This window comes from Budorcas taxicolor, chromosome 21 (genome assembly GCF_023091745.1).
Source record: "Budorcas taxicolor isolate Tak-1 chromosome 21, Takin1.1, whole genome shotgun sequence".
In the NCBI taxonomy this organism is placed as follows: domain Eukaryota; kingdom Metazoa; phylum Chordata; class Mammalia; order Artiodactyla; family Bovidae; genus Budorcas; species Budorcas taxicolor.
The window spans coordinates 32,369,183-32,381,627 of NC_068930.1; positions in this window are offsets into that span (position 1 = coordinate 32,369,183).

The window sequence follows — 12,445 nt, forward strand, 5'->3', positions numbered from 1 at the left end:
TGTGGGATCTTTCTGGACCGGGGATAAAAGTTGTGTCCCCTGCATTGACAGGCAGATTCTTAACTACTGGACCACCAGGGAAGTCCCCTGTTCCTCTTAATTATAGCCAACCTCATGGGTATGAGCTGGTATCTCAATGTGATTTTGACTTGTGTTTCCCTGACAACCAGTGATGCTGAGCATCTTTTCATCATTTAAAATTGATAATTAATTGCTTTTAAAATTTTACTGAAGTATAGTTGATTTGCAACGTTGTGTTAGTTTCTGCTGCTAAGTCGCTTCAGTCGTGTCCGACTCTGTGGGACCCAATAGACGGCAGCCCATCAGGCTCCACCGTCCCTGGGATTCTCCAGGCAAGAACACTGGAGTGGGTTGCCATTTCCTTCTCCAATGCATAAAAGTGAAAAGTGAAAGTGAAGTCGCTCAGTCATGTCCAACTTTTAGCGACCCCATGGACTGCAGCCTTCCAGGCTCCTCCATCCATGAGATTTTCCAGGCAAGATTACTGGAGTGGGGTGCCATTGCCTTCTCTGCGCGTTAGTTTCTAGTGTACAGCAAAGTGATTCAGTCCTACATATACAATCCTTGTTCATATTCTTTTCCATTAGGATTTATCACAGAATGTGATTCTCCATGCTGTATAGTAGGAGTTTGTTGTTTATTTGAGTGATAACCGTGGACATTGTGAAAGTGCAGAGTGTACACAGTAGAAGCAGTGTGGCCTTTCATGCTCGCGTCCTGGCCCCTCCAGGCCGTTGTCTGCGTGTCCTCCCAGGGACAGGTATGTAACTCACCCAGACACATACTGTATGCGTCACGCCATACACACTCTTCTAGGCCAGGCTTCTTTCCCTTGACCATACACTTTTGCAGATTGACTCATATGTAGATCTAGATCTGACTCATTTTAAAAATTGTTTTAAGTAAAACATACAGAAAACCACACAAATCAAATATAGAGTTTAATGAATTGTTATATGGTGAACACAACCTTGGACAAGGCAGAACTTTGTCCATTGCCCCCAAGCCCCTCCGTACACCCCACACTAACCACATTCTGCTCCCTCCCAGCATCTCTAATATACCATTTTGGCGAAAGTTTTCATTTTTGTCTCAGGTGCAAAGGATTTGTTAACAAAATAAACCACTCATATATACAAATAAATAACACCAATTTGAGAATTATCTAGCTTACTTTTAATATACCAACATTAAAAGAAAAGATAAATAGAAACAGCAGAGGATACATCACCAAATTGGGTTTTGACCAACATCCAGATTCAAACAGTGCTGGGAAGTCCCATGTCCCACATCTGGAGTCCCAGTTGGGAAAATGTCCCAGGCATCACATCAGCTCCGTGGGTGAGATGTCAAAAATTGCAGTTTGGGGTTCCTACTTATAATCCCAGGATGCAAACTGGTATCATCAGTCTGTGAGCAAATAGCAGCTCCGGTTTCATGTTAATGCTGTTTGTTTTGTCATGTAAAACTTTGAATGTTGCTAAGCCTGGGGCTTGGTTGGCCAGGCCCCCTCCAGGGGCTCAACAATCTCAAGATCCGTCCCCCACCTTGTCTATGGTGCCAAGAGTCTTGCGCTCATGGCAGGCAGTCACTCACAGGCAGGGCAGTGTTCAGGCAACTTAGAAGCAGAGTCAGAAGCCTGCTCTGCTGTATCTCTAAAGCCTAAACAAGACTATTTAATTTCCCTAACACACTGGCTGTATGCATGGACTCTCCTTGGAATTGCATGTGTTTGCTGTTTCTTGTTAGAACATTGGTTTTCCAGAGGTTTTTGGACCCCAGGGATCTTAAGCCTTTCTTTGACCTTGAGGTTCCAGCTGCCTCTCTTGTTTTTAGTTTGTGTTTGGTTTTGCTGCAGGAAGAGCCCAGCATTTCCCTTCTGTCTTCTGGCTCAGGTGTCACACTTAAAACAGCAGTGTCTACCCCAAGGTTATATATACACATATTTACTGAAAGGACTTCATTTTGTATTAATACATCTCAGCTTTAACCCATCGAATTTCCCTTTCAAATAGCAAAACTGCTATTTCAAATAAAAACAAAGACAAAAACTTACCTGGACCCTCTCAAGATTTTCCAGCAGAGACAAAAAGGCCCCTTTGTGTGGGTTGTTTTTTTTTTTTGTAGGAGACATCCAGAATAGGTAAACACACCATGGAGGAAAGAGAATTAGGGGCTGTCAGGGGCTGGGAGTGGGAGAAATGAGGAGAGCCTGCTTTGGATACAGGGTTTTATTTGGGGGGAATGAAATAGTCTGAACTACAGTGGTGATGGTTACACAACATTGGGAATGTACTAAATGCTCCTCAACTGTGCAATTTAAAATGGAAAATGCTTCAGTTCAGTTCAGGTCAGTTCAGTCGCTCAGTCATGTCTGACTCTTTGCAATCCCATGAATTGCAGCACGCCAGGCCTCCCTGTCCATCACCAACTCACTCAAACTCACGTCCATCGAGTCGGTGATGCCATCCAGCCATCTCATCCTCTGTCATCCCCTTCTCCTCCTGCCCCCAATCCCTCCCAGCATCAGGGGCTTTTCCAATGAGTCAAGTCTTCGCATGAGGTGGCCAAAGTACTGGAGTTTCAGCTTTAGCATCATTCCTTCCAAAGAACACCCAGAACTGATCTCCTTTAGAATGGACTGGTTGGATCTCCTTGCAGTCCAAGGGACCCTCAAGAGTCTTCTCCAACACCACAGTTCAAAAGCATCAATTCTTCGGCGCTCAGCTTTCTTCACAGTCCAACTCTCACATCCATGCATGACCACTGGAAAAACCATAGCCTTGACTAGACGGACCTTTGTTGGCAAAGTAATGTCTCTGCTTTTCAATATGTTATCTAGGTTGGTCATAACTTTCCTTCCAAGGAGTAAGCGTCTTTTAATTTCATGGCTGCAGTCACCATCTGTAGTGATTTTGGAGCCCCCAAAAATAAAGTTTGACACTGTTTCCGCTGTTTCCCCATCTATTTCCCATGAAGTGATGGGATCAGGTGCCATGATCTTAGTCTTCTGAATGTTGAGCTTTAAGCCAACTTTTTCACTCTCCTCTTTCACTTTCATCAAGAGGCTTTTTAGTTCCTCTTCACTTTCTGCCATAAGGGTGATGTCATCTGCATATCTGAGGTTATTGATATTTCTCCTGGCAATCTTGATTCCAGCCTGTGCTTCTTCCAGCCCAGCGTTTCTCATGATGTACTCTGCATATAAGTTTTAACATTTTATTATTTTAAACTTGAAACATAAACACATAGAATGTGATTTTATGTAAAAAATAATAAGTAAAAACAGAAGAAATGACAGAGGAAAGGAAGTAAAGTTCAGGCGTGGGAGTCGGTTGATGATGAGGATCCAGAGCTGATGGGATGCTGGTTGCACAGCCGGACCTGCCCGTGGAGCTGGTGCTTCCTGAGACAGCTCTGGGTCTCCGGCAGGGGTGGTAGTTCCTCACTGGGCTCTGGGTCTCCTGCAGGAACTGGTGTTGATGCTCCCTGAGGGGTTTGTGGATCTGATCCTCGCTCTGGGTCTCCTGTAGGAGCAGATGTGGGTTCTCCTGCAGGAACTGTGGGTCCTGACCCGGCTCTGGGTTGTCTGCCGCAGCAGGAGCAGGTGCTGGGGGGCGTTGGCCCTTTGGGCAGTGTGGCGTCCCAGCCCCTCACTCAGGGAGATGGATCAGGTGTCCCCATCAGTCATCTCCTCGCTTATCTCTATGTGGGCTCTGCAGCCCCGCCCGGCCCAGAGGCGTCAGAGCCCCACCCAGTTCAGTTCAGTTCAGTCGCTCAGTTGTGTCCGACTCTCTGCGACCCCATAAATTGCAGCAGGCCAGGCCTCCCTGTCCATCACCATCTCCCGGAGTTCACTCAGACTCACGTCCATCGAGTCTGTGATGCCATCCAGCCATCTCATCCTCTGTCGTCCCCTTTTCCTCCTGCCCCCAATCCCTCCCAGCATCAGAGTCTTTTCCAATGAGTCAACTCTTCACATCAGGTGGCCAAAGTACCGGAGCTTCAGCTTTAGCATCATTCCTTCCAAAGAAATCCCAGGGTTGATCTTCACAATGGACTGGTTGGATCTCCTTGCAGTCCAAGGGACTCTCAAGAGTCTTCTCCAACACCACAGTTCAAACGCATCAATTCTTCGGCGCTTAGCCTTCTTCTTAGTCCAGCTCTCACATCCATACATGACCACAGGAAAAACCATAGCCTTGACTAGACGGACCTTAGTCGGCAAAGTAATGTCTCTGCGTTTCAATATACTATCTAGGTTGGTCATAACTTTCCTTCCAAGGAGTAAGCGTCTTTTAATTTCATGGCTGCAATCACCATCTGCAGTGATTTTGGAGCCCAAAAAAATAAAGTCTGACACTGTTTCTACTGTTTCCCCATCTATTTCCCATGAAGCGATGGGACCAGATGCCATGATCTTCGTTTTCTGAATAATGTTGAGCTTTAAGCCAACTTTTTCACTCTTCTCTTTCACTTTCATCAGGAGGCTTTTTAGCTCTTGGCCCCGCCCGGCCATGACCATTGTGGCGACCTTCTGCTCCCAGATCAGGCCCAGACCCATGTCTGCTCAGATCTGCCTGGAGGGCTTGGGGTAAGCCGCAGGCAGAACGGTGCTGCCTGCACTTTCTATTCCGTCCAGCCAGCTCTGACCAGGCGTGTGGACACCAAACGCCCGCCAGGCTTCTAACCCTTCACCAGCCTGTTCTTGCTGGACGCCGATCCACAGAAACCCCCACCCCCACACAGCCAGGGAAGAGACATGAGGCTACCCAGGTGGGATCAGAGTGGTGGCCTGGGCTGGCCTGCACGGGGGCTCCGTTTCAGTGTGAATGTCCAAAGTTAAATGGATTCAGCAGTTCAGCTGGCAAGGAGCGCTATGTCAAATGAACTGTGAGGCAGGCAGGTTCTGCACTTCTCACACTGACCACACGGTGGTTCTGAACTCGCCTCTCTAACCCACACACCTCTTGAAAGATCCATCTCATCCGTGTCCCACGTATATCATGCACGTTTCACTTCGTGCACGTTCACGTGATTCACGTGACCCACGTTTTACGTCACGCACGATTTACATCATTCACGTTTGCATCACGCACATTTTACATCATGCACGTTAACTCCATGCACTTTGACGTCGTACACTTTTTACGTCATGCGTGCATCCGTCACACATTCACGTTATGCCCGTTTACGTCACGCATGTTCGCAGTGCACACGTTTTACGCATGCTTTGAGTCATGCACATTCACGTCATTTGCGTCGCGTCAAGCACGTTTTACGTCACGCACGTTCTATGTGGACTGGCTCTGAGCGCTGCTGACAAGTCATCAGCCAGCGCAGGTCTTTGGCCGAACTGTCCCGCTCAGCGTCTGTGCAGTTGGGAGCTCAATCTCCTTACTACTTGCTGGGTTTGGCTTCAGGACAACACAGGGCTGCGTCCACGCTGACAGGAGCTAGGTTTCCTGCCCACCCAGGTGATCCCGGGAGGACAAGGTGAGGAGGAAGTGGGGAGAAGCTTCCTGTGGGCGACTGACAGCTGGAGGTGTCACTCTTCAGAGGATGCAGGAAGGGTGTGGTGTGGAAAGGTGAGTTTTTAGTCAGTTCTGTGTGGGTTTAGAGGGCCTGTGGCACATGGTGTCAGGCCTGCCAGCGCTGTTTGTGGTGGAGCTGCCGTGCTGTCTTCCCCACGGGCTGAACCGTTTCACCCGGTTCCTTTATGACAGAATATTGAGTAGTTTGTGTATCAGCCGGCTTTGTTTTCCCGCCTGCAGACTGTGGACGTTTGCATTGTTACTTTCGGCTGTTGTGAACAGTCACTATTAGAACGTGTGTGTGCTGTGTTCAGTTCTTTAGGTACTTGTCCTGGCAGCCTGAGCGCGGGTTGGAAAAGGATTTCCAGATGCAGAGCACTTCAGAAGGGAGCGAGTGTATTAAGAAAGTGGAGCAGAGATGATGTGGATGCTGCAGATTCAGCCGGTGAGGGAGAGACCGCAGGGTGCTGTTAGAACAGGGGCAGCTCGAGGGGAAGCCAGAGCTTTTTCTGGGTTAGTAGCCAATTCTTATAGCCTGGGGACAAAATTTCTGTTCAAAGGGTGGCATTTTAGGTGATTGGGTAGGGCGCTGTAGAGTGAGCCCCGGGATGGGCATTTTTGCCAAATTTGGGGGTCAGGGAGCTGGTGAGTAAGGATCGGGGGCGGTTACAGTGGGACTCAGGCGGTTCTGCGATGACCTTAGTTCTGGGCTCGTATCTGTGGTCTTGGTGCAAGGCCTCCCACCTGTGCCCTTGGGACAGGATTCCACAGGTCTCTCTCTAGGAGGGTAGTTGTAGTAAATATCCGGGCTTCCCAGGTGGCTCAGTAGTAAAGAACCCACCTTCTAATGCAGGAGACACAGGAGAGCGGAATTCATTCCCTGGGTCTGGAAGATTCCCTGGAGAAGGAAATGGCAACCCACTCCAGTATTCTTGCTGGAAGAATCCCATGGACACAGGAGCCTGGTGGGCTAGTCCATGGGGTCACAAAGAGTCAGACATGACTGAGCAACAACAACATAGTAAACATAGGTTGCACCGTTTTCCCACAAGTAATGTTTAAAGGTTCCAGCTTCTGTGCATTGTTGCCAGCACTGGTTACCTTTAATTTTCTTGATTTTGAGTTGAGTGTGGAAGAAGTTATTGAATTGTGTTTTTTTATTTTTTTGGTAAAAGATTTGTATTTTTTTATTGTGGTAAAAAGTTCATAAAATTACCTTGTTAAGCGTTTTTCTTCTTCAAATTGGAATATACTTGCTTTACAATATTGTGTTAGTTTCTGTTGTACAATGACGTGAATCAGCTACATGTACACATATATCTCCTGCTCTTGAGCCTTCCTTGCACCCTCTCATCCCACCCCTCCAGTTGCATTGTGGTTTTTAACTTGCATTTCCATCTTGTCTTCATCTGCTTGTTGTCCACTTACATGTCTTGTGTGAAGGAAGGTCTGTTGAAGTCTTGTTGGTTGTTGTTGATGAGTCATAAAAGTTTTAACTATACCCTGGATACATCATTTAAATTTCTTAAAAATGTTCTATTGGAGTATAGTTGATGTGACAATGTTGTATTAGTTTCAGATGTACAGTAAAGTGATTCAGTTCTACATAATATGTATCTATTCTTTTTTGAACATGTTTCCTATTTAGGTTATTACAGAATATTGAGTAGAGTTCTCTACTGTAGTGTAAGTCCTTGTTGGTTATCTATCATTATTTTAAATCTCTCCCTCTCCCACCCATGTCCCCTGGAAATCCTAAGTTCGTTCTCCAAGTCTGTAAATCTGTTTCTGTTTGGAAAATAGGTTCATCTGTACCTTTGGTATGTCTACGTCTGTCCTCACCTGGGTCCCCCCTCACATCACCAATTACAGGAATTGAATGTTTGCTCAGCTGCCCCTCCCACATCTCAGTGGCCAATGCTCACATGTCACTGAAACCCAAAAGCAGATCAGTCAGTTCAATCGAGTCCAACTCTTTATCAACCCCATGGACTGCAGCGCACCAGGCTTCCCTGTCCATTACCAACTCCTGGAGCTTGCTCACACTCACAGCCATTGAGTCAGTGATGTCATCCAACCATCTCATCCTCTGTCTTCAGTCTTTCCCAGCATCAGGATCTTTTCCAGTGAGTCAGTTCTTTGCATCAGATGGCCAAAGTATTGGAGCTTCAGCTTCAGCATCAATCCTTCCAATGAATATTCAGGACTGATATCCTTTAGGATTGACTGGTTAGATCTTCTTGTCGTCCAAGGGACTCTCAAGAGTCTTCTTCAACACCACAGTTCAAAAGCATCAATTCTTCAGTGGTCAGCTTCCTTTGTGATCCAGCTCTCATATCCATACATGACTGCTGGAAAAACCATAGCTTTGACTAGACAGACCTTTGTTGGTACAGTAATATCTCTGCTTTTTGATATGCTATCTAGGTTTGTCATAGCTTTTTTTCCAAGGAGCATGCATCTTTTGATTTCATGGCTGTAGTCACCATCTGCAGTGATTTTGGAGCCCCAGAAAATAAAAGTCTGTCACAGTTTCCATTGTTTCCCCATCTGTTTGCCATGATGTGATGGACTGGATGCCATGATTTTAATTTTTTGAATGTTCAGTTTTAAGCCAGCAAATGCTATATGCTTTGGAGTCTTAATTTCTCATTAAACTTTGCATTTCAAGAGCCATCTCATTTAGCACCCTGCTTTCCATTCCTTTAGATCCAATAGTTGTTCAGTTTCAAAAATGTAATAAACATGTATGTTGTGAAATGACCACATTCAAACTAATTAACACGTCTGTCATGTCACTTGTTTGCATGTTTTTTTTTCCCCCTCTGGTGAGAACACTTCAAATACACTTTCCTAGCAAAGTACAACATACTCTATAACTGTTTCACCAGGCTGTACTTAGATCTCTACAATTTCTTCATCCTGCAGAACTGAATTTTTGTATCATTTGAACAATATTCCCCGTTTGCCTCACGGCAAGCTCCTGACAATCACTATTCTGTCCTGTTTTGTGATTTGGACTTTAGTAGTTTCCACATATAATTGAGATAATACAATGTTTTCCTTTCTGTGTTGGCTTATTTCACTTAGCATAGTGCCCTTCGGGTTCATTCGTGATGTCCAAATGGAGGGATGTTCTTTTATAAGGCTGAATAGTATTCATTCATATATATCACATGTTTAAATCTGTTTATGCTAGACACCAGGGCAACAATAGTGAGATATCACCTCAGATTTCTAGATGCTTAAATAAAAAAGTGTATTTACATAAATGGTGATAAAAGAATTGAAATTACGCTATATTGCTGATGGGAGTATAAAAAATATATCCAGATAGGAAAACTAATGGCTTTTACTTATAAAACTTTACCTACCCATTTAAGGAAAAAAAAGTAAACACAAAACAATGAAAATTCTGAACTTTTAAGATACCCCTTCTCTCTGAATTCCTCCAGCCATCTATGGTTATCTTCTACTTATGCAAATACTGTTTTTAAGTCAAAGATAAGGAAACAGGTGAATCTCAGGGTTATTCTGAGACTCGTACTGCCCATATCCCAGGGTGTTATGAAGATAAACTCCAGTAATATATGAGGGGCTTCCCTGGTGGTGCTAGTGGTAAAGAAATCTGCCTGCCAATACAGGAAACGCAGGAGGCGAGGGTTTGATCTCAGGGTCGGAAAGATCCCCTGGAGAAGGAAGTAGCAACCCACTCCAGTATTCTTGCCTGGAAAATCCCATGCGCAGAGGAGCCTGGCGGAGTACAGTCTTATGGAGTCGAAAAAGTCGGATAGAACTGAGCTGCTGGGCACACAATATTAAACAGTGCACAGTAACCTATTTTCAAACACAGAGCAGATGCTCAGTAATTGTTGCTGTAGTGACTATATACATATGCTGTCCTATTAGAGACTCATGTTACAGCCTTTATCAGCCTTCTGTAAACTGTAAAATGCCAGCCAAACATGTGATCTTTCAAGGCCACAATGGTGGTCATTAGTGAAACTCACAGTAGTTGTGCTGAGATAAGGGAGTTGGTGTGAGGGGTTTGGGTGTGTTCTGCCTGCTTGCTTGCATGCAGTGACACTAAAAACGGGTCTGGGGGCTGCATCGGCACAAAGAAAAAACTGGATAAAGATGCCAGATCATGGGTCCCTCTCCAGACCTGCAGAGTCAGTTTCCTCCACAGGTCCTGGAATGCTTTGTCTGCATGTTTAAATTTGAGAGGAAAGATTTACATAAGTGCTTATCACTCTTGGTTTACAATGAAGATGATGTGGTGAGATTTAATAACTATAACCTGTGTCCCCTTTCCCCGATCCTATTGGCCTGGGCGGGAGGCTGTTTTTCTGAAATGAAGTAGAGTTGACTGTAGGTATTGTATTAGATTCAGGAGTGCAGTGTAGTTTCAGTTGAACATAATTTACACAAGTTACAAGTAAATTTGTTTTAATTAGCTGCTCTGGGCAGTTCCAGGGTGAAACCAGGGTTACTCAAGAGGGCTGTCAGATATTTTTGTGGTGAATTGAGTTCAGTCTTTAGTTGAAGAAAAGGTAATAGTCTGTGTGGGCTTCCCAGGTGACTCAGTAGTAGAGAATCCGCCTTTCAGTGCAGGATACGTGGTTGATCCCTGGGTGGGGAAGATCCTCTGGAGAAGGAAATGGCAACCCGCTCCAGTATTCTTGCCTGGAGAATCCCATGGACAGCGGAGCCTGGCGGGCTGCAGTCCATTCCATGGGGTCAGCAAGAGTCGGACAAGACTGAGCTGCTGGACAACGACAATAGTCTGTGTGGGCAGGGCAAGCAAGTCCATGCAGGCAAGTCCATGCAGCCCAAGCTCCCTTCTGATGCTGCAGGGTGAGTGGTCGAGTGTGTGTAAACAGGGCAGGAGAAAGTCGTGTTCCGGTCTCCATGGAGGTACTTGTGTTGTCCTGACTCTGTCAGGTGGCCTTTCCTGCATTTCAAGGTCTTTCTGCCTCTGAGTGTGGGGGAAACATGTGAACGGGCTGTGCTGACGCCATTAGAAATACGCAGGTGTGATTTCTCTACGTAATACTCTGCAGAAAGAACCTTTGGAATGGAGGAGGAAGAGGAGGAAACGCCAGGGTCTCCCGTAAGTATTGTGACCCAGGCTCGTGGCTCTATCACCTTTTATTGCAGAATCCCATGTGTTTAGAACTTGTAAACACTTATGTAAATCCAGTGGGCCTGCCCATCAGATTTGTTTTCAGTACTTTTCTTCCTAGTGATAGCCAAGGGTAGATCTTTTCAACATTTCTCTCTTATCCACCACCTTCTCTCCATTCAGGATCCCTATATGACATGAAGGATTCTTGTCATGATGTGCAAATGTTAAAACTGTTCCCTTTTTGGTACAGATGAACCTGTTTTCAGGGCAGGAATAGGGACGCAGACGGGTGGACGTGAGGGAAGGAGGGGATGTGACGAGTTGGGAAATTACCATTGACGTGTGTGTGTGTGTGTGTGTGCACAGAGTTGTTCAGTTACTAAGTCATGTACGACTTTTTGGGATCCCACGGGCTGCAGCTCTCCAGGCTTCCTTTTCCTTCACTATCTCCCGGAGTTTTCTCAGATGCTCAAATATATACTATTATGTAAAATAGCTAGCTAGTAGGAAGCTGCTGTATAGCATAAGGAGCTCAGCTCGGTGCTCTGGGATGATGTAGAAGGGTTGGAGGGGAGACTCGATGGAGGGGATATATGTGTGTGTGTTTTATATACATATATATATCTATAGCTGATTCACACTTGTACAGCAGAAACTAACAAAACATTGTAAAGCAATTAGACTCCATCCACCCCGGAAAAAAGAGTAATAGATTGTAAAATTTCTTTTAAAAAAAAAGTTCTCTTTTCGTCTTTCAAATCAACGTGGGGAATGTGTTGATATACAAAATTCCCACCGAATGTGTGGTTGGGTCCTGGGATGTCACTGACGAAGGACGGTATGTAGTTTAAGTCCTGTCTGGAGGCAGCATGGATCTGTGTAGACAAGAATTATGAAAATGCACTAATAAAGCAGATGGCTATGCTGTCCAGAGCCTAGAGTTCTGAAAAAGAAACAGAGCTCTCAGTTGCCTCAAGGAAAGATTTCCTATTTAAAATACACAAGGGTACAAGATACAAGAGTTAATATGTGGCTTTAATTGTGCTTAACCCTGATCTCATGACTAAATTAATGGGTTTTTTAAATTTCATTTTTGTTTGCTTGCTTTTTTGTAAAACCAATGCAGCAGTGATGAGCCCTGAGTACATGGGGCAGGTGATATCAATTTGTCCCATCATAGCTGATGTTCATTTTGTGTATTTGGCTTAGAAGCCTGTCTGCCAGATTCCTTGAAAAGCTAAGAATTTTACAATTATCACTAATAGAGTGCTGGTGGGATTTACTGAGAGATGGGCATGAACCATCGCGTTTAATCTGAAAAGTTCCTCGTCTAGTTCATGTCCCTTTACCAATAGATTGCTCTGGGAAATGACACCTCTAGGTTTTGTTCAGTCTTTTGTTGGTAAACATTCTGTAAATTTCTTATTCCACAGTCATGTCACAGTTTTTCTCCTCTTTATTACTTTTTGTATCTTCAAGAAAAGAAAACAAGAGTCCTATAGTATGTGTTCAGGTATCTTAAAATGCCACAATACAACCAGCACAAAAGAGAAATGAGATCATTTCAAAGAACTAGGGGTTTATGGATGCAAAGAAAATCTTCACAATGTTTCATCCCATCCTTCTCATCTCTTGAGTTGACTTCATCTTTCATTCTAGAGACTCATAAAATACTGTTGCCCATCTCTTAAAGTCAAATATTCATTCCTTAATTTGATAGAGTTCCTTATTTTTGGAAATAGAGTTGAGGATCTATGAATTA